At 43.0% G+C, this 21828-nt stretch overlaps 1 protein-coding gene across 7 annotated transcripts in view; it reads left to right on the top strand.

Moving 5' to 3' along the window:
* Window positions 1-21828, top strand: part of TCF20 (transcription factor 20) — a 131391-nt gene that overhangs the window by 60271 nt on the left and 49292 nt on the right. Inside the window, exon 1 of one of the 7 annotated variants that reach the window (XM_074539450.1) lies at window positions 4759-4929. The exons of the other annotated variants lie outside the window; for them this stretch is intronic. The gene's annotated coding sequence lies outside the window, so the exon portion shown is untranslated. Of the gene's footprint in view, window positions 1-4758; window positions 4930-21828 lie in introns of those variants that run through there. 7 annotated transcript variants of the gene reach the window in all.

Raw genomic sequence — 21828 nt, 5'->3', positions numbered from 1 at the left:
TCTGATACTGCTTCTCCCTTGTGTATAGGTTCAGATGTAACACTATTTATCTGAAGTTAAGTGTAAAAAAAATAGGAGTAAGGTATGGGAAATCCTGGGGCTGGGTAGGAGGAGAGGTAGGAAATGTTAATGAATGTAGCCATGCTGATGTCTTTCTTGGAGAAAGAGAAACAGGTGAGCTGCCCTTGCTTTACACTTGCTTAAAGATGTAGCTGTCCCACCGTGAATATAAGTTTCAGTCCCCAGTTGTGTGACCTGTAGGTGCCCAATCTTGCTGTCATGTTTTGTATTATCTGTCTTCAAGGTAGTCACTAATGTCCATTCCCATAGCATCTAAGAGCCCCTAGATGAAAGCTGTGAAAGTGCAGTGGTGAGCCTGTGCATGACATGAAATTGTGCAACAGGGGAATAGGTTAGGATAAGGGTAATACTTTGAGGGGACAGGGGCCATGTCTGTGAGAAATCTGTGTGCCTGACTCTGTGGAGGCTTCACCTTCCTAGTGCTGCATCAACAGTGAAACCTTTTGTAAAGAAGAAGAAATCTCTCAGAGGACGCCACCAGCTGCATTCAGAAATCATGTTTGCTCTAACAAACAGCACTGGGGTGCTCGGAGCCTTTCCAGCCTATGTTACCTGCAAATTTGTTCTCAGTCCCCCATCCTGCATCACTTACTGTCCTCCCCCTTCCAGGCAGAGGGAGCTCAGGGAGTGTGTGAGGATGAGAGGTGGTTGAGGTCAGGAATGGTGTCATCCTTCTGTTCCCCCTCCAAGCTGCTAATGTATGCTTCTGGAGTGCCACATGAACTGAGTAATTACTGAATTACAGCTAGATCAGAAGTGGTGACCTCAAAGACAGAAGGAGACTCTCCATCTCCATTTGTCAGTCCCCTTGGGGTCAGAAGGACAATTTTTTGCTGGGATCTATGGGGGGGGGGAAGGGAAGTGCAAGGTAAGGCTTACATTAAGGCATAACAGGGAAAAACGTTTGCTTTAGCCATTGCCGCGTTCAAGTGCAGTAAAGTACAGCATTGCTTGCGTGTGTGTAATGACAGCAGCACTGGTGGGAGCAGTGGCACTAACCCAGAGGGCCACTCAGGGGACTTCATTTTGCTCAGAATTGCCCATCCATCATAGAGGAGGGTGCCAAGTCTTGAGGCCATTTCCCTGCCATATTTGTGCGTCTATCGTCAAAAGCATTTTGATTAGGAGATGGCAGAGAGGATTTCGGGGAGGATGTAGGTAGGATTTGGAAAGTTTCTGTTGTGGTAGTACCATGGTGGCTCTGTACAATTATGGCCGAGCTGATTTTCTTACACTAAAAGCAGAGACTTCAATCTTACAACTGTGGCGTAGCACATCTGCTGAATTTATAGTGCTTACTCTTGGATGATGGAATGTATTTGCTGGGCATTTACATTCAAACCTGTTTAGTTTGTTGTGTTGATTGTAAAACTGATCCTTTATGTAGTTTTTTTAAAAATTTGTTTTGGGTGGTTTTTTAATTTTTTTTTTTTTGGTTGGTTTGGGTTTCTTTTGTTACCATTTTTGGCCTTAAATCCCTGGGGTTTTTTCTTTTTTTCAGAATTGAAGGGTGAGAGCGTATAGATGCAACTGAGGACTTTACCCTGAAGTAGAAAGGCTTGCATGGATGTTAGGTTTCCACCCTGATCATGTGTGTGGGATTGTAGCCTAGTAGCATGATGGGGTTACTTTCATCATTAGTCCTAGGAGTGTTTTGTATATAACAATTTTTTTGTGTACCTGACAGTGGTCAAGTAGGTAGATGTCCCTGAATGGCCAAGTCAGAAGGTTGAATTTCTTCCTTTTGGAAAGAAAATGAAATGTTCAGGGGCAAAGGAGAACTTGGCAATGTGAACAAGGTGTACTAATGACAGTGGTTTTTCATCTGGAGTCTGCAGACAGCCAAAAATTAGTTTCTGAGAGGATTAAATTATCCATTAAGCTCAGTGGGGTTGTACATTGAAGCCTGATATATCACTTGGAAAGCTGCAAAGGATATGGCGTCTCTCCTTGCGTGATATTTAACTAATACAGTTTTGATAATTTTGTTTACATTCTGCACTTAAATTGACTCTGTGTATTACCAGTGATGCCTACTGCAATGCAACAGCTGATGATGGTGTGACAATTGCCTGCATTTATAGCATGAGCTCTTTTAAAACTTCAGTTCATCCTTCAAAATCAGCCATATAGTTTTCAAGCTTTTAAATATTTTAAAAAGCAACTCCTGTTGTATTTCCCTTGTAACACCTACAAAGTAGTCATAACGGAGATGGGAAATGCTGCTCTGCAGCAGACTAGACATCCAGATATTTAACTCTGTGAACTCACTTATTTTTGGTCCTTTGAGAAATGTTTGACTTGGGAATTATGGCTGTCCTTATATTTTTATATGCATTTTTAAGCATTTTACAAAACTTCTGCTATTTATGCTGCAACTTCATTTTAGACATTAGGTAAAAAATACCATGTTATAACAAGCTTATCTAGATAAGGAATGCTGTCATGTTTATATTTACATGTTTATTTATATTTACATGTTTATTGTCATGTTTTATCTTAAGGTAAGTTTAAGTTTAGCTTTAGTTAGAGTGCTCTAAGCACTCCTACCTTACAAATCTACATAAAGGATTGACCTCAATTGATGCTTCACTTCAAAATCAGAAAACAGATAATGGAAAACCAAATTATAAAAATCTTATCGAGTTCCCCCACCCCATTACAGCTTTTATGACAGTCCTGGATCCCCAGGGGGAATGCTGCTCTAAGGAAGCTCTTAGCATGCCGTGACAGTCAACAAGATTAAGGCTGTTTCTGACGAGAGCAACCTCGGGTTTGTTGCGGTGAATGTGCTGTGGGAGCCTCTTGTCCAGGCGGAGGAAGCGATGACCTGCACGTGGTGTGAGTGAAGCAGCGCGCCTGAAACAGCCCCTGTGACTGGGCAGCCAGTGCCCAGGAGAGCAGGGCATGCAGCACCGCGAGGGCTTGCAGCGAGGCAGCGCCTGTGTGCTCCAGCTGCAATTTCCAGGGAGATGATGCGAGGAGCTTCGCAATATTCTCATCTCAAGGAGACGAGGCGTAGATCACAGCAGCAGACTCGCCTCAGAAAGGAGCCAGTGCCTCTTGAGTTCCAAGGCGAGTGAACAGAGGAGCAAGCAAATCTTTCCTAGATGCTCCAGGTGCACGATTGCCTGACCAGCAGCTGGGGAGTCCCTAACACTCACAAAGTGTTAACTTGAAAGACTAATGGTAGGAGCACATGTAATTGTTGTCTGCTCTGGTTGTTTTCCCCAGACTACTGGCATCATTTTAGGCATATCTAGATGGAATTTCAGCCGGCCTCCAAATTATTTTTGACAGATAATGCATGGTATGAGATGTGGTGGTTTGTATTTATTTTTCAAAAAAGGCGAGTCACCTGTGGAGGAGCCATCAGTGAAGTTGTCAACTGGCTGTGCTTACAACACAGTCCTTCTCAGCAGTTCACTGCCTTTTGGATGAGCTCTGAGCAGAGGCCTACTCTCGGAATACGGCTTGCTGAGGATCTGGGAAACAAAGCTTGGGAAACAGGGCAGTTATTGAAAGTGTCATATCTGCTCAGTAAAGTTCCTGGCAAAGCAAGTTTTAAATGCCGCTTGAGCTTTCTCTGCCCAGCACTTAAGAGCTTCGCAGACTGCCAGCCCTACTGCGTTTTCACGTGAAATGTTCTGAGTGGCAGATGGAGGAAACTGTAATGTCATATAGAGCTTCCTTTGATGGCATACGGGCTTAAATGAAGGAGGTGATAGTTTGACAGGCACTGCATCCTTGCTCTACTGCTGCCCCATCCACAGCCTCCTCGCCCTCTCCCTCTCAAACCCAAAAACTCGTGAATGATCTGAAAAAAGCTTCATTATCTCTCCAGCACAGTAGTGCAGCCGGACACCCCGGACTCCCAAATGCAAAGCAGTGGGGACTCGGAGGGCTGGCAGTGCCACCTCAGATGGCCCGGGAGGCTCTGGGCTGGCGGTCGCGGCCGGGCGGGCTGCGGGGGGCAGGCGGGCCCGGGCACCGCCGCCTCCATGTTGTTTCCTGAGATCCCCGCGCCTCCGCTGAGGCACCTCCGATTCGGGGCCCGCCCAGCCCCGCCGTACGGTCCGACTGCCGCCTCGGGGTGTGCTCCTGGCCGGCTCAGGGCTCGGCCGTCGCTGTGCGCGCCGGGCCTGGCGGGGAGGCCGGGGGCAGACAAGTGGGCAAACGGCGCAAAGCCCGTTCTTAAAATGACCTGGGGGAGGGTGAGGGTGGCGGGGGGGATGGAGAGAGGCGGTGTTGATTTACGAGAGGGAAACGCGAGCTGCCCCGGTGCCTGCCCCGAGCGGCGGGGGGCAGCGCGGAGCCCCGGTGCCCTCCGCAGGGGCGGGGTGGGGCAGCACGCGCAACGGGCGCGCCTCGCCCACGTGCTCCGAGCGCGCGGGACGCGGTGGGGGGGGCGGCGGCGCGCGGCTCCTTTAAGCGGGCGCGTGGTGGTGGGAGGGGCGGTGGCTCCTGCACGCGCCCCCCCCACCTCCGCGCGCGCGCGCGAAGGCACGTCCCTGCACGCGGGGGCGCGCGCGCACGCGTTCCCCCTCCCCTCCATCCCATCCCTCCCTCGGCCGGCCGGGACCCGCCGCCTCGCGCCGCCGTTCCCGCTGGCGCGCGCGCTGGCTCCGCCGCCGCCCGCCGCCATTGGCTGCCGGGGGTCAGGTGACCCCGTGTTATTTCCTGTGTGTGTGTGTGAGGTGTGAGTGAGGGGAGGAGGATGGAACCGGACGCCCCCGCTCCCCCGCCCGCCCCCCGGCCCCGCCGCCCCGGCTGCTGAGCCGCCCCCGCCCCGCCCGCCCCGCCCGCCGCGGCGGAGGGCGTCGGGCACGGCGGCGGGGGGGCTCTCAGGTAAGGGGAGGCCGTGCCCGCCCAGGCTGTGTCGGTGTGTGGGGGAGGCCTGGGGAGCGAGTGCGAGCTCCTGGCGGGGGAAGCCGAGGTCGCCGGGGCGTGTGGGAGGGGATGTGAGGGGCTCATCCGTGAGTTGGAGGGCGAGCGCTCGGTACGAGGGGGCTTGTGAAAGGGCTCCTGGGAAGTTTAACCTTCGCCTTCCCCGCCCCCCTTTTTTAGCTATTTTTTTTCTTTAAAGAAAAAAAAAATGTTTGTTTACGTGTGTTCGAAGACGCCCTCGTGCTACCTGGTGGCGTGCCCACCTGTTTTCCTGTCCCGGAAGAATGTTTTTTTGCAGGAATTGTGAAGTTTTTGTGGGATTTGGTGTTTTCGTTGAAGAGATAAACGATTAAAACTGTTGGAGAAGATGGATGCACAGTGCTCAGATTGTAGTAGGTGGACAGGCTGTGCTGGGAATGCTTGAGGTTTGTAGTGCCTCGCTGCTTTTTGGAGGTTCAGCGTAGCCCTTGCTATCTGCAGAGATAATCAGGATATAATGTGTTTGGGCTGCTGTGAGGATCGGTTTGTCTTTTCCTAATGGTGCTTACCTTGCTGAAGTTGTGTTTAGGGCTGCAGTTGGAAGTCATTTTTCCTGCCTTGAGGGAAGGAGTAAGAGAAAGTTATGTAACATAAGTGTCCTAACCTATGTATCAGAGCTGCCTCATGGTACCGGGGCTCTGTTGTTAACCTGAAAATAAGAGCACGTTTGTGTGTGAATCAACAAGTGACTGTCTCTTGGTAGATTTGGCTCCACCAGGATCCTTTCTTTCTTGTGCATACTGTCCTTTCCTTCATTAAAAGGGCAGGCAGTTTGATTAAAACGCAGCATTGTTTTCTGTACCATTTCGTGATTTTTAAGTCTTCCTTCGAAAACAAAAGGAGAGGTACACCTGTGAGGGGGTTGAGTTTCAGAGCTTTCTGTGTTTAGGTTAACATTTTGAAAGCCATTCATGTCTGTGTCGCTCGTTGCCATCTGTTGCTGCACGCACGGGTAATTCTTTGGAGAGTATGATTTTTAGCGTGCTTCCTGACCACTAGATGTGCATGGAGCAGTTGGATCACCTCTGCTCAGATTTTATGGAACAATGAAGCGACCGGATGATGGAGATGCAGCAGCTTGGGTTGGATTTGTAGCACATTGGCTGAACTCAATTCAAGAAGAGCTGATTTCTTTTACACATTTTCTAGACTTCTTTTGTCAGATAAGCTTGTTTTTTGGGGCTTAATGGGTATTATGTAGCCTAACCAAGTGCTCTTGGTTAAGTGTATGTGATAAACAATTTTTAGTATTGTTATTTGAGTTTTAATATGGATGAAATGTTTCTGGTAGGTTTTTTGTTTGTTTTTTTTTTTTTTTTGTTAAATCCACATCTTTAAATAGGATTCCATGTTATTTCACTTTGAGTTGTTTGAAGTTGTATTATTTAATCCTAATATTGAGTTCCACTGGCATTTTAAAAGGCAGCTGCATTAGTATACTGCAGAGAGAATTACTGTTAAGAAAAGGGAAAAGATTTATTTGCTCAGTCATCTGTCTCCTAAACCTTGTTAATGCTGCAAGGAGAGGAGGATAGTCATTCCTCATTTCTGTAAATTGCTGGTACATGAAATGCATATTGTGTATTCTGGTTAAATTAACAAGCAAGTTATTATGCTATTTGAGTGAAAGTGTGACAACTCTTTTTATATTAAAAATACCACTTTCCTATTGTACTCTTAAATCTTGTAGTTTTGGGATAGCTTTTGGGCTTTGTATTGTTAGGTTGAAATGTCTGGGGGAAGTTCTTGGACTTTTTTGCTGGTTTGGTACTCTTGAGATTACTTAGCTTTAAGTCTCTTAGCATCCTCTCTAGTAGAATTGTGTGTGTTTTGACACAACTTGGGTTTTGACCATTAAATCAGTTTTCAGAGGTTTGGGGACTGATGAAACGTGGCTTTTGCTGAAACATCCTTTCCTATACATTTGCAGCCTGGGGCAGGTTAAGTTTGGTTCCCTGTATGGAAGCTGTAGGAGCAGCTTCATCGTTTGTGACTTTGATAGGAGATCAGGAATTTTTGATTTTATTATAATTTCTTTTCTTTATTACTAATGCTACGTAAAAATAGCCTGAAGTGAACTTTTATCCAAGGAGTAAATCTGTTTCTATGATGCATAAATAAGAAGTGAAAGTTATTTAAATGAAAGAGAACTTATTTGTGTATTAGTTGTAAAGCACACCTCTTTTTATTAACAGAAGCTTCCTTAATCTTCAGGTGAAGAAATAGGCTGTTACTGACCTGCTCACTACATTTTAAAGGCTACTCAGAGTGTGAGTAAAACCATTCTTAATGGTTCTGTGATTGATACATGTACAAAGTTTGTAGGACAGGGAGTGAAATGTGTAGGATTTTGAGGTTTTTTCCCCTCTCCCACTTCCTGTTGTGGAAGTGTGTGCAAAGACAACCTTTTTGGGCTCTTAGGACAATGTTAAAAAGAAAATAATTGCACAACCCCTTTTCTCCCTCTTTAGGTGCCACTTAACTAACCCACCCGTTGGGCACAGCAAGATGGCAGCAGTGCTGATCCTGGAAGGGTCCCTTGCCAAGAGCTGCAGCTCCTGTTGCTGTTGGACAGCTTGGCATGCTGCTGCCTGGAGTGAGGGCATAATATGCAATAAACTTGAATAATTTCATGCTGCTTCCTTGGCTTCTCTGTAATTTGAGATAAGGATATTTAAGGGTTTATAGCTGGCTTATGTATATCTTGCCTTTTGACATGGGACATGCAAGGTCTCCATTGGGTGGGATAGCTTTTTAATTAAAGCATGTGTTTATTTTTTCATACCTTTATGAAAGGTTTTGCACTCATGTTTTGGGAACCTGAGTTCTTACAAGTTACAAAGATTTAGTAACACTTTTGGCAGTGCTGGCTTCTCAGACTTCAGTGTGTGAGAGAATTTGTGTTACTTAATCCCATGATATGTCTCTGAAATGGGGAAGATTATGGATGGCAGTTTCTGAAGAGCCAGCTAACTGATTTGTTGGTGGAGACTGGACTGAGACCAACCAACTCTTCCCATTCAGGAAATTAAAACTGCAGTTTAATAGCAAAAGCTGTTTATTATTGACTGCTTTTGGTGAAATCTCTTTGAAAATAACAGTTTAGTTTCTGGTTTACCTTTTGGACTTCTAAAATCAAAAATAAAGGGAGTCTTAAGTGTTTAAACCCACTTCTCATAGTGTTGACATGCCATGTAGAATTTTCTTCATTGTAGAAAAGTGTTTAGTGTTACTGATAGAGAACACAAACATAGTGTAAGCAGAGGTGTATGCTTCTCTAAAATCATGCAGGAGAGGCTGTTCCTGTAGTGGCATCATCATGTTCAGTTCTGTTCCTATCAAACTTTTCTTACTTAGAAAAGGAAAATAAAAGGTGGTTCAGTTATTATTGCCTGGGTTCCCTTCCTGATGGTTCTTGACTAGACTTCAGTCTTGGCTGAAGTGGGAGAATTGAAGATGTCTTCAGCCATGTCCAGCACTGCTGGTGCCTCTGTATCACGCTGGGCTCTGGCTGCACCACTCCTTGATTGCTTCAGCTGAGCCTTTCCCTGGTGCTTACCACTAAAATGTATATTGATTTGTTTGGGGCCACTTGGCAAAGCATGTGACATTCTTCATTAGGCATGTACATGGGTTTGCTTTCGTTTTAAGAACAGGAAAGGACAAGAATAAAAAGCAAGACCCAAAGACTCAAAAATCAAGACAGACATGTAGTCAACAGTGGATTCTGTTTGGCCCTTGGAGGATAAGATCTGCTCTGGGTGTTCTGTGCTTTGCTGCCTGTTTGCCTTTGAAGACAAATAAAAAGTAGAATTGCATTTTACCAACTCTTGAACTTCTTCTTGCTGCCTTCATGAACAACAGCACAAGTCAAACTTCCAGTTTTGGTTACAACAGAGCAGTGATCTTGCAGTAAGACTTCTGTTCCTTCTTGCCTCTTACCAATGATTCCTCAAGAATGGAGCTAAGCAGTGGTAGCAAAGTGCAAGCATCCTCTTGTCAGCTCAGCCTGGTGACAGTGAACGTGCTTGTGTTTCTTCCAGTGCTTTTTGTACTTCTCTTTAGCACAGTCTTTGTAACCTGTGATGGTATTGGAAGAGGGGGGGAAATGTTACCAGGTTCTTTGTGAGGAGCCCTGGCTTGAGTCCCTTGAGATTTCACCTGTTCCCCATTTGGGAAGGCTGTTATTTCTTGTCTGAATTGTGATGCAACACATAGAAAAAAGCTAGGAAAATTATTTTCTTTCCCCCATCTCTTCATTACAAGCACACAGCATGCCTGTGTTCATACCAATAAATGTATATATGGAATTCATTGTGTATTCTGTGCTGGAATATGATGACTTATTTGGTAGTATTTTACTAGTATGAACTCAGTCATCTAATTGCTAGTAAATTGCGAATCCTAAAGAGAACCCTCTGATGAGCTCTGATAAGAGCTCAGTACTTAGCTAAAAATTGTATAGGGAGCTGCTATGCTGGAAGCTTTAGTACAGTTTATTGGAAATATTGTTCAAATCACTTTCTTTGTAAAATTAGATGCTGCAAAGTGGCTTTTTAATAGCTTTTAACTGATCTAAAGACTTGGTATTAGCAAAGCTAACTGACTGGCTTGTGTCCATGTACAGCATCACTAATGACTGGGAAAAATATACCTAAAACTTATTAGCTGAAAGAAAAATATGTGCTGTCATACTTGCCAGAATGGGCATAACCCTTTGTGCACCATAATGAAATGTTGTTAATCAACCTTCAATTCAGTATCTGCAATTTGCTGTTATCTTTGGTCATATGCCTGGATAGTCTTGAATTTCCCTGGGATTTGGTTTGTTTAACAGTGTTCTCTATGAGTAGATGTTCTGGAATAGTGGATATGTGATTTAAAAAAAAATTAACATAAATGGTTATATGATAAATGTAGGGAATGCTGTGTGATTAGCATTATGTTTTCTGCTGGAAATACAAAGCATCAGGGCAGAAACAGTGTGTGAGGTCCCTGGAGTGTGTGTCCCCTGACACAAATGATGAGGTGGAAAACTGGGGAAGGCCCCTGCTGGACCTGTGGTTTGTGAACAGAGAAGGACTCTTGGGTGATGTGATGGTCAGAGAGCATCCTGGGCAGAGTGATCATGCAAGGATAGTTTTCAGTTCTTGGGGAGGTAAGTAGAGGAGTCAGCAGAACTTCCACATTGGACTTCCAGAGAGCAGGGAGTCTGGCCTGTTCAGGAGCCTGGTTGACAGAGCCCCTAGGAAGGCATTCCTGAAGGGCAGAGGAAGGTTAGGCATTCTTCAAAAAGGAAATGTTAAAAGTGCAGGAGCAGGATGTCACCGTGTGCTGAAAGATAAACCAGCAGGGAAGGCTGGTCTGTCTGAGACCAGAGCCTTGGCTGGAACTTGGAGAAACAAAAAAGAGACAACCTTTGAACCAAGGGGTGTTAAACTCAGGATGGTTACAGGGATGTTGTAAGGTTACACGGGAAGAAAATTAGAAGTCCAAAACCTAACTAGAGCTTAGTCGGGTTGCTACCATGAAAGACAATAAAAATGTTTCTATGACATACCTTAGCAACAGAAGGAGGGCTTTATTGGATGTGCAGGGAAACAAAGTGACAAAGAATGAGGAAAAGATTGAGGTGCTTAATGCCTTTTTTGCCTCAGTAATGCAAGACCAGTTGTTCCCTGGGCATCCTGTCCCCAGAGCTGGAAGACAATGATGGGGAGAAGAAAGAAGCTCCTGTAATCCAAGGGAAAATGGTCAGTGACCCTGCTACCCCACTTCCAAGTACTGATGGACTTGGCAGAAGTGCTCCTGAGCTGCTTTCCTTTAGCAGTCCCAGCTACCTGGGGAGGCCCCAGGTGATGAGGAGTTTGCAAACCTGGTGGCCATCTACAGTAAGGGCTGGAAGGAGGATCTAGGGGACTACAGGTCTGTCAGCCTGACCTCTGTGCCAGGGAATGTCATGGAACAGCCCTGAAGTGCCGCCATGTGGCATGTATGGTTCAGCCAGATCTAGTGAGCACATGTTTAGGAAAGTCAAGTCCTACTTGACCAGCATCTCCTGCAACAAGGTGACCTTTTTAGTGAATGAGGGAAAGGCTGTGGATGTGCCTGGCTGGACCTTAGTGAAGCTTTTGACAATGTTCCCCCCAGCATCCTTCTGGACAAACTGCTGGTGGCCTGCAGGGGTGCCCTGTTTGCTGGGTGAGAACGTGGCTGAATGGCAGTCTCAGAGTGGGGAGGGGTGGAGAGATCCCACTGGCAGCCAGTCACCAGTTGTGTTCCCCAGGGCTCTGCTGGAGGCAATCCTGTTTGATGTCTGTATTGGTGGTCTGGGTGAGGGAATTGAGTGCACCCTCAGTCAGTTTGCAGATGACCCCAGGCTGTGCAGCAGTGTTGTTCCTGGAGCACAGGAAGGCTCTGCAGAGGGGTCTGGTCTGACTGGGTTGGTGGACCAAGGCCAGTGGTGTGAGGTTCTTCAAGGCAAGTGCCAGGTCCTGCCCTTGAGTCTCAAGAGCAGCATGCAGTGCTGCAGGCTGGGAGTGGGGTGGCTGGAAAGCAGCCCAGTGGCTTGGCAGCAGCTGAGCAGCAGCCAGTGTGCGGGCCCAGCTGGTCAGAAAGGCCAGTGGCAATGTGGCTCTATCAGCTAGAGTGTGGCCAGCCCTGCACACTTGTGAGGCACCTCGAGTCCTGTGCCCAGCTTTGAGCCCATCTCTACAAGAAGCACATTGAGGGGCTGGAGTGCATCCAGAGAAAGGCAATGGAGATGGTGAAGGGTTTGGAGCACAAATCTTAGGAGGAGCAGCTGGGGGAGCTGGGGTTGTTTAGCCTGGAGAAAAGGAGACTTTTCTCTCTAGAGACTTATCACTCTCTACATGAGCTGGGAGGAGGCTGTAGCCAGGTATAGTTCAATCTCTTCTCCCAAGTAACAAGCAATAGGACAGGAGGAGCTGGCCTCAAGTTGTGCCAGGGGAGGTTTACATTCAATATTAAGAAATATATTTTACCTGAAGAAGTCAAACATTTGAATAGGTTCTCCAGCAAAGTGGTGGAGTCACCATCCCTGGAGGTATTTTAAAAGATGTGTAGGTGTTCTTTCTAAGGACCTGGTTTTGTGGTGGCTTTGTCAGTTCTATTAGAGGGGTTGGATTTGTAATCTTAAAGGTCTTCTACAAGCCAGTGGATTCCATGACACTATAAACCATGTCTTTTGTTTCTCATCTTGCATTCAGGGGAAAAAGAATGAATTCAACAGTGTTCTGTCATATTGTGTGAGTTGGTTTGCCCACTATAAGTTTTCTCTATTTCACTTCATGTGTGGAGATGGGAGAGGTTTTTCTTCCCTCCCTTATCCAACATTTTAGCATGAAATGTGTACATCTGATTTTCTGATATTATTGATCCTGAACATACCTTGTGTGTGTTGCTACATTGATTTGGTCTTTTGGATAGATCTTGATGAGTGTTAATAATAATAATGGATACTTAGCAGGCAGTAAATTAAATGGGTTGGGCAAAATTGTTACAGAAGGAGGTAGCAGATTGTCTTTGTCTTTGTACTGCAGGGCATTGCTGAGTGAGTGGCAGATTCTTTTCTGTAGTGTTGGAGAGCGGAAGTAGCAGGCGCATAACTGAGAATTGCTCCTAAGTGACACTTCTTATTTTGCATGAGACAACTGAACTGTGCTGTTCTTATCTCCCATCTAAATCACTGCATTTTAATGGAGAAACATCTCATCCCATGTTACTCTGAGAGTGCATAAAGAGAGCTCTGCTGCAGAATTGTTCGTTTGCCAGCTATGGTGGGCACTGGTTTTGGTGATGAGCTGAGGGTCCATTGCAGTGTGGTATTCTGCACCTTTACAGTTCTGACTTCAACTAATATCATATTTACTCTGGAGAACAGGGATTCTTGCATTCTGGCCTTTTTTCCTTTTGCTCTGTGTACTTTTCTACATTTGGTGTCTTTCACCTTTTCTATATTAGGTGTCCTTTGTATTCTGGTTATCAGAGACAAAATTGTGTTCTTGCTTGCAAATTGTTTGGTTGAGTACATTTTTATTTCAGTGATGTTGGGATATAGAAATTTGACTTGTCATGTGTTCATTTTGTTTGTTTCCTTGTCTTTTTGCCTTGCAGGAATACAACTTGTTTTATGTTTGAAAGGTGGAATTTCTGGAAAACCAAAGGGGGGGTGTACATATATAATAGAGCTGCTGAAAATAGCAGGGGGAGGAGAAGAGGTTAATTATATGTATACTCTGCAGCATAATCAAAACCCTGTCAAAGCTGGCAGAAAAAGAAAACTTCAGTAAACCTGGGTCAAACTCACCAGCGAAAGCACATCTTTTAGCTCAATGAGGAACAGCACTAGGGAGTTCCTGAAAGTGGAAGGGAGGAGGATTTAGGAAATAAACATCTTTGCTTATCCACAGAACTGCAGTGTTTATAAAGTCTTTGTTGGTCTGTGTTCACTCATGGAATTTTGGCTCTATGTGCATTGCCTTTCTGAATTAAGCTAAGGAGTAAGGTCCTTTTGGTCAGCTGGTTAACAGGACTTGAAGAATTAAATCAGGAACAATTGTCAAGGTGAAAGTCATTTAGTTGCCATCTTTCTAGTTGAAACAAGGTAGCAAACTTCATTTTTTCATAGGTAGTTGAGTTGTTTTGGAGCAGGGGTAAAAAGAGATCTAGTCCTCCTTTTTTTTTTAATAATAGAACACTAGGACTACGTTGGCATCATGAAATGATTCTATGTTGTCCTTAGTGTGTGGTTTATGGTAATTGTACCTCTTTATTTAGCCACCTCATATGAGGAGAGAGGTGGAGACACAAACAGTGGAGTCTTCTGGTTTTGTTTATTCCCTCCTTCCTGGTGTGCAAGATGAATGACTGCAGGAGTGTGAGAACTTCAGTTTAAGAGAATGATGGGACTGGTGCTGAGAGTAGTGGACCATCTAAACTCCCTCTGTCCTACTTTCAAATGTTAACTCTAGCATTTCCAAAAGTTATACTCTGAGTGCAGTATCTTTGTTATCCTCCACTGATCAGTATTTACAGAGGCTTTTTTTCTGCTCTGGTTTTGGATTCATCCCTCCTCTTTCTTTTCAACTGCTGACTTCCTTAAGAGTAAATCCTCTAGGATGTGACATGGAATACGTGCAATGGAAGCTTTGTCCATTGGCTTTCCAGCTTCAAGCACTCCTGACACTAGCACTGTGGTGATACAGAAATCCTCTGAGGAAGGAGAAGGCTTTAGAAACTGGTTGTGAGAAGATCTTTCATTGTAGGTTGTTAATTTCTGTGAACTTCTAATGCTCATTAGAGTTAATTTTGTGCCTGTGGTGTGGTCTGACTGCTGTTGACATTCCCTGCCTTTGGCTGTGGCAACAAAACTTGGAAGTGTGGATTTTGTTGGTTACAGTGGCTTGATTTTCAAACCCAGACTTTTCAGACTGCTAACTGAGGTGTGTTAGAAGTTTAATCACTTTATATGCATGAAGTTGACGTAGAAAGATTGCTGCTGAAAGGTTTTGACTCAGTGGGGAGCTGGTGAGAGCGAACCAGTTTAAGTGCTTTAGGCCAAGGCTAAGTATAAATCTCGGGAGTTGTGAGCTGTTTGCTCCAGCTCTGCTTGTGCTGCCTTCTCTCTCTCCCCTCATCTGTCCCTTGGTAACACCACTGGAGCTGCAGTGGGGATGCATCATGAGGTGGTTCAAGAAACTGGTCCAATCTGAAAATTTCAAAGAACGCCTGCAGGGGTGGGGATGGGTAGATGGGAAGGGGGAGGACCTCCTTAAAATAGTCCTACCTCTGAAGCAGTCTCTGTGTTGAATTATTTAAAGGTATAGAGTTGTTTTGTATTAATCTCAGCTGTTTCTCCTGTCTCCATGTAAGTGTGGCTGCAGTCTTAGTCACTCCCTGTCAGTCTCAGAAGACAAAGCTTACTGTAAGAACGTGTCTGCTTCAGTTTGTGGCTTCCACATGAGGCAGATGCTGGGGATCTGAGGTGTGGAGAAATGAGCAAAGAATTTATAGGACATGGGTTGGAGGAGATGAGGAGAAATGTTAGGCAAAGAAAAGTTTTTGTTCTTCTAGTGTTCTTCAAATCCTACAAATGTTTTGATTTTTTTTTTTTTTTAGATGAGTTCAAACAGTTCTTATGTTTGAGAAAAATAAGGTTTCTCTCAATTTTTTTATCAGTAAACTTGACATGGCCTTGACTGTATTTTCTTTTAAAGTGTGCCATAGCAGTAGTATTTGCAGACCTTCCACATTCACATTCCTCTTAAATCTGCATTGATTTAGAGGTATGAAGGGCTGAATTAATAGGAAGAATGATAACCTTGGCTAGTGAAAATTGAAAGTGTTAAAGTGAAATTTTTTGTCTTACCTGAAAGGAACAAAGCTCTCTATAAGATGATTGGAAGTTGTAAATTTGAGTACAGCTTTTCTGCAATTGACCAGTAATTCTTTAATTTGTTAGTGTAGATAGATCAAGGTTCTGTTTCTACCTGATGTCAGTGTTACTGCCTATAATGTAAATCAGTGGTATTATGTTCAGCAATGGTTTTATACTAATCAATGGATATAATTCTTGTGTACAGTGCATAGCCTCTATTGTAATAATACTTGCACATAACTGACACAGATTTTATGTCAATTTACTTCATTTGCCTTGAGGAGTTCCCAGGAGTCTTAGTTAAAGGCTTATTGCACCAGGCCTTGCGAAAAAAGAATAAAAATATTTAATTGTACAGACTATGTTGAATAGAAAGGACAGACATGTTACAGGTACTATTCAATATGACCCTCATAAGTGTTCATCTTAGCAACTTGTCATCAAGGCTGGGGCTAGATCTTAGTATGAAAAATGATAGAAGTTGATTAAAAATAACGTGTTAGGATGGTGGACTTTTATTTCCTTCACTGTACAGTTCTGAGTGTTTTAGATAATGGATAAAGTTCTGCACAGAAAATGGGAGCTTGGGCAGATAGAACCTGACAACACTGCTTGCACTTGACTGTTTTCCTCTTGCAATGAATAATTGACATCTCCCTTTCATTGTTTGTAACTGAAAGGAGAAGGTTTAGTGAGAGCTGTGATGCCTCTGCTGAGCTTCCTGTCTTGCATGTCTGAGGAGGAGCAGATCAGAAGTGGTTCTTGAAGTGGGTGTTCAGATTTTGCTGTACTGCCAGAGCAGATATCACGTTTGGCTGCTTGAAGACATAGAGGGTATGGACACAGGTCAATTTGAAATAAGAGGTATGTAATGAAGTGATGAATTGCCCACATTTTTGGAGGACTAATCAGGTAGATTAGGATGTGCTATCAGCTGATCTGCAGCTTGGAGAAAAAAAAAGAGCTGAGGGTTCAGTATTTTTTTCATCATTTTCATTTTGGTTAGGAAGGGTAGTTCAATTATTGTGTAAAGACCAAGAGCCTTTTAAATAGGAGCTCCTGATTTCAAGTGCCCTTCAGTGGCCACGCCACTTAAACAGCTCCTGCTGTGTCTGTTTTGCTGGTGCAGATGTTTGTGTAATGATACAGTGAATGGCTCTGTCAGGTCAGAAATGCCTTTTCTCCCTCTCAGAATTTTCTTGACCGGATCAGTTCCCTGATCTGACTTGCTGGTGAGTGGCTGTGTTAGCACCACAGAGAAGGCCAGACCTCTTCAGTTGACCCTTTATGTGGTCCAAAATCGTTGTTTTAATCTTTCACATGAAATGGAATCTGACTGATTTGCATAGATTCTTATTAAAATAGCAGTGTCTGTTAAAAATTTGGATGGATAACTTTCAACAAGAGATTGGTAGATTTTTGAAAGCTATTTAAGTGCATCTGTGCTGTTGATTGAGACTGAGAACCAATGGCATAATAATAAAATCAGATATATACCATCAGCCAAAATTCTGCTGAACTTTGATCATTTGTTATATTTCTAGCAATACATTTTTTCATAGTACTACAACTTAAATACTGGCTTACAACAGAAGTTCTTGTCAAATTTCTTCTTCATGTTTAGGAATATGAATTTAACAGTACACTTCACGGAAAGTGCAAAGCTAAACTGGAGATGATATTTTAGCTTTTTTCACTTAGTGAGTAAGGAAAACTTGCAGATGCAAAAAAGTGTGTATTTCTTGGTGTTACAGAAATGTTTTTTTACAAAAATATTTTGGATGTGAGGGAAGAAAGCAGCGGCCAAGTAATTGCCACATGTGAAATTAGATTATTTTTAGTTGTAGTTTGTATACATTATGCCTTTTATTATAGCAGTTGAATGCTCTGAATATGTCTGCTTACATCTCCCCTGTGAGGTAGGAGGGTACTGACTCAGGCTCACTGTGGTTGGGCTTTTTGTGTGGTCACTTAAGGAAATACATGGAGAAAGATGTGAATGTAGATTTTATCTAGCACAATAATCTCCAGAGCATTCCCCTCTCTCAACTGACAAAACTGACTGTGCTCCTTCTGCCACGCTCATCTGTTCCTCACCCATTCTGTGAGAACCATTTCCTTAATTGTTTGGATTTAAGCTCAATACATAATGACTTTCTGAAAAGCTGTACAGACATTTTGGTAAAGAAGGCAGAGTGTGTCTGTGAGATGATGGAAGCTAGTTGCAATCCACTTGGCCAAGCTGTAGCTCATTTGAGGAATTTTTTGATAAGTTTTCACTAGGAAGGATAAAACTAAGTTTTGCTGTTTTGTGGGGTTTTTTTGGTTGGGGTTTTTTTGTGGTGTGTTGGTTTTTTTTTTTTTTTTTTTTTGGTCAAGACCAGTATTACCACTGATTTGCAATACATGTTGCTAATATGTGTTATTAATAGGTACTTAAGCATGTGTAACCACTACATATGGTTTCTGAGACATGCTGTGAATTTTAGAATGATAAAATCTGGTTTCCATTATTGCAGTATTCTCGGTTTAATTTAATTTTTATCTACTTTGCAAGATACTTCAGTTTAGCTACTTGCATAGGGTCTGGCACTCTCTGTGGTAAGTGACTGTATCCTGTTTCAGCTTTGAGTGGTGTAGTAAGGTTTGTTTGACAGAATATATGATGATGGCTTGGTGAGAGCCAGATCTGACTGTAGTTTTTTCTAGAAGTGTGGTGGTGAATAATATCAGAAACATGACTTTCTGAAAGAAATGAGCAGTGAATGTTACTGCTTGCTCAAACTGGTGACTGTTTGAAGGGCTGACTGTCTTGGTTTTCTTCTATAGCACCCATAATGTTGAAAACAAGTTTTAATTATTCTCCTTTTTCTTTTAAAAAGGCATCAAATGTAGAAGAAATAAGTTATATCTGTTACTTTGTTAAATGTTGTCTTAGGTTTGATCTTTAAATTCATCTTCTCATGGCATAGGTGGCTGATTTGCCTTTTCTTAAAAGCAGCAGTGTTCCTCCAAAACTGAAACGAGGTCAGTCTATTCCCAGCCATTGATCAGGTGTGCAGGTAATAACTCTGTACCTGCAGGAATGAGGGTTGGCAACTTGGCCTTGACAACAGAAGTGTACTCAGTACATGGAAATCCTTTTTTCCTCTGTTTCTGGCTGAATTTGGAACACGGGCATTATTTTTTACAAAATAGACTCCTGAATTGCTCATACTCGGGTTCTGGCTTTTGAAACTGTTTTGGTTATGTGTGTTCTCTGCTAGTTTAAGAAGATAGAATAAGGAAGGACAAAAATAGTGATTTTTTGCATTTTGTATGAGTTGTGGCAAGAAATGACTGCATACTTCTCTGTACAAGTACATCTCTGTCACTTGCACAGCATTTAGCAAGTGAGTCTATTTTAATCAGAATTGCGGACACTCTGTAACCCTCCCAACTTCTTAGTGTACATTTTGGCCTGTGGAAATACTGTCTTACTGTTCATCACCTGCCTGTAAATGCATTTTCTTCCCTGATAAGCATGCAAGGAAGTGAGAGGCTTTTGACAGAGCATGAAAGATATATTGCATTTGACTGCTGCCTGAGACTTCTCTGCACAGATGGATCGCGGTAGTCAACCCAAATCTAAAGAAAACTTAACGAAGCGGAAAGACCTCACTTATGTCCTACTGAATGAGCTGGTGGTGGTTTCATTTGCTCCTTTATAGGCTTATAGTCAAGAATTAGGCGTGTCCACATAGTATTTTGGTTTTTAGTTCGCTTGTTATGAGCTGTCTGTAGTGATGCATTGCTATGTTGGCATCAGTGTTACATGGGGAGGTCTGGGCAACTGTCCTGTTATTTGTCCAGTCTTTGATAATCAGGGCAGAAAGAGTTGCAAAGGTTTATGTGGCTGTGAAGGAAAGCCTAGCGTGGTACATTGCAGAAGATCATCTCACAGAGTAATCTCGATGTGGGAGTACTGATGAGTTCTCTTAATCAGCACTGGTTAGGGGCACTCTGCTGCACATGGAGGAGCCATTGAAAGATGCTTACATGCTGTTGACTGACATTGGATAATCTTGCATACAGCAAGGTCACAATGCAGTAGCTTCATATTTTGAGTAACTCCTGTGTTAACAAATTTCTGTGAGGCTGTTTTAAATGATTAAACAGGAGAGAAAATCTGCATTATGCTTAAAAGTAAGTTCACATGAAGAAGGTCAATTGATACAATGCTTGAAATAACTTCACACATTTCACAAATAAGCCTGAGATTTGGGTAAGAGGATCTATTGCTTCTTCCTATTCAAGACTTCTGTGCAGTGATTCCATAAGTGAGGCTGTTTTTTATCAGCCACACAAACTTGTAATATATTTCCTTTGTTCCTGCCAGGTTGAAGGCAAATTTTGATTAGTGGGCTACTGGGGGAGAAATGAATGTGTTGGAGCAAAGTGAGACTGCTTAGCTTAGTGAGTGTAGTCTGCAGTGTCTAGATGGATGTGCTTAGATGGCTCTGCAGCTACAGGCTATAAATACTTTAAAGTCATGCAGCTTTACTGAGAGAGCTGCATGCACGTGTAGCAAGAGTGTAGGTGTGACACTGGAGTAGTGAAAACTGTGCCAGACTCTTAACTTCCCTTCAAATAAACGAAGATGTTGCATCTTGTGTGTGTTGGAAAGTCCGGTAAATGTGTGTAATTTGTGGCTGTTAACAAAACACTTGTTTGGAGGCAGGACTTGGTCCCTTCTGCTGGGGATGGCGTTATGGATGTGTACTGGCATTACAGAGTTTTGTGTTGTAATCTCTAGTTGGCAGGTGCTGCATTGTCCTCTTGAGATCATGCATGAGGAGGAGTGTGTACCAGCTGAAAATGTTTTCTTTAAAGGCTTCCAGTAAAAAAATAATAAAACAGATACTTTTTTTACATGTGGATGGGGAGAGACTTTGAATGCTTTATCTATCTGAATGTGTTTTATTAACAAGACTTGTTCAGGGGATTATTCTCAGTGGTTTTGCTCAGAGTGTAGCACCTGGATATAAGCACTCTACAGGGCTGTTACTATTAAGAAAGGCTATTGCAGTAGTAATTCTAATAGTTCTGTATTTATAGCACATTAATGACAGGAAATGTGCTATATGTCTGAAGTTATCAGTGATGTAATGGGTTGGATCACGTTCTATCTTTTTTTACTCCTGTTATTAATGAAATGCCTTTTTTCTTTTTGGCAGCTATTCTACTGGATATGTTACTCAGGTTAGGCTCCTTGTGAGATACTCAAAGCAAGTATTGTCCTGGTGAAAACTTCTTATTTGTTTGTCAGGGTAAATTCCAAGAATGAAAAAAAAATAAATTGAAGGATGAAAATCTGATCTGCCTGTTTTGAGTTAGCATACATAACTTCTGGACTAAATAAATGTTACATGATTGCATGAGATTATGGAGGATAAGAATTTGTGCCTTGGTTGACCTTTACTGTATCTCTGTTCTTAACGGCATTTTACAGCATCTTGAGTTTCTATTCATTATATAATTAAAATTCCTCTTTTTTAATAGTGAACAAGTCTAAGACTGTTTGCCAGCGTTGTTAACATACATTAGCTTGAAAACATAGCAGTTTTCAAGCCTGTGGGTAGAGTTACAGAGAGCCAATATCATTCAGCGATTAAAGTTTTTGTATGATGTAATGCAAAGAGGCTTCCTGAGATCTTGTCCAGACTATGCAGAGTAAGCTTTGGTAAAGCCATGTTTAAAAACTGAGTGTGAGATTCTGTGGGAGACTGAGCCTGTCTCAGTGGAGGATGGCAGTGTTGCTTTCATGAAAAGAGAGTGAGTGCCAAGCACGTGGTAGCCAGGGTGTGCACAGTCTCCATGGCACGTGAATGTTGCTGATTGCAGAGCCCCACACTGCTTATCTAGAGAGCTGCTTTTAACATCTGCCAGTTGCAGTAGATCTTCTCTTACCTTTAGCTTGATAACTTTCTTCTATGTATGTTCTTTTTTCCCCCTCATTTTTTTGCCTTAACAGCAAGTCACAAAAAAAGAAAGAAGCTTGCCTTAGGTATCCCAATTTTAGTCCTACCCCGATAGGGCTGGAGCTTCAAACTAAAAAACATCAGAAGCAGTAATTCAGAAAAAGGAGGAGCTTATCCATAATAAGCCTGAACTGGACAGATTGGCACACTGTGGCATTCATAGGTGTTATTCATGTGATGTATGTAGTCTTTAAAATGCTAAAAAAGTGGAAGTTCAGCAGAACAGCAGATCTCTCTTATTACACTTAAAATATAAGATTAAAACAGCAGTAAGGTTGACTTCCTAGAAGAAGAGGGACAGAATTTGAGGTATAAACAATTTGACAGTTCCCTTTTGATTCTAGTAATATTATTATGTGCATCAATCTGCACGAACCAAGGCTGTAACATAAAGAGGCCTTT

The sequence above is a fragment of the Zonotrichia albicollis genome, chromosome 4 (genome assembly GCF_047830755.1).
Source record: "Zonotrichia albicollis isolate bZonAlb1 chromosome 4, bZonAlb1.hap1, whole genome shotgun sequence".
NCBI classification, from domain to species: Eukaryota; Metazoa; Chordata; class Aves; order Passeriformes; family Passerellidae; genus Zonotrichia; species Zonotrichia albicollis.
Note: the sequence above shows the minus strand (reverse complement) of the source record. Positions and strands in the feature narration are given on the sequence as shown.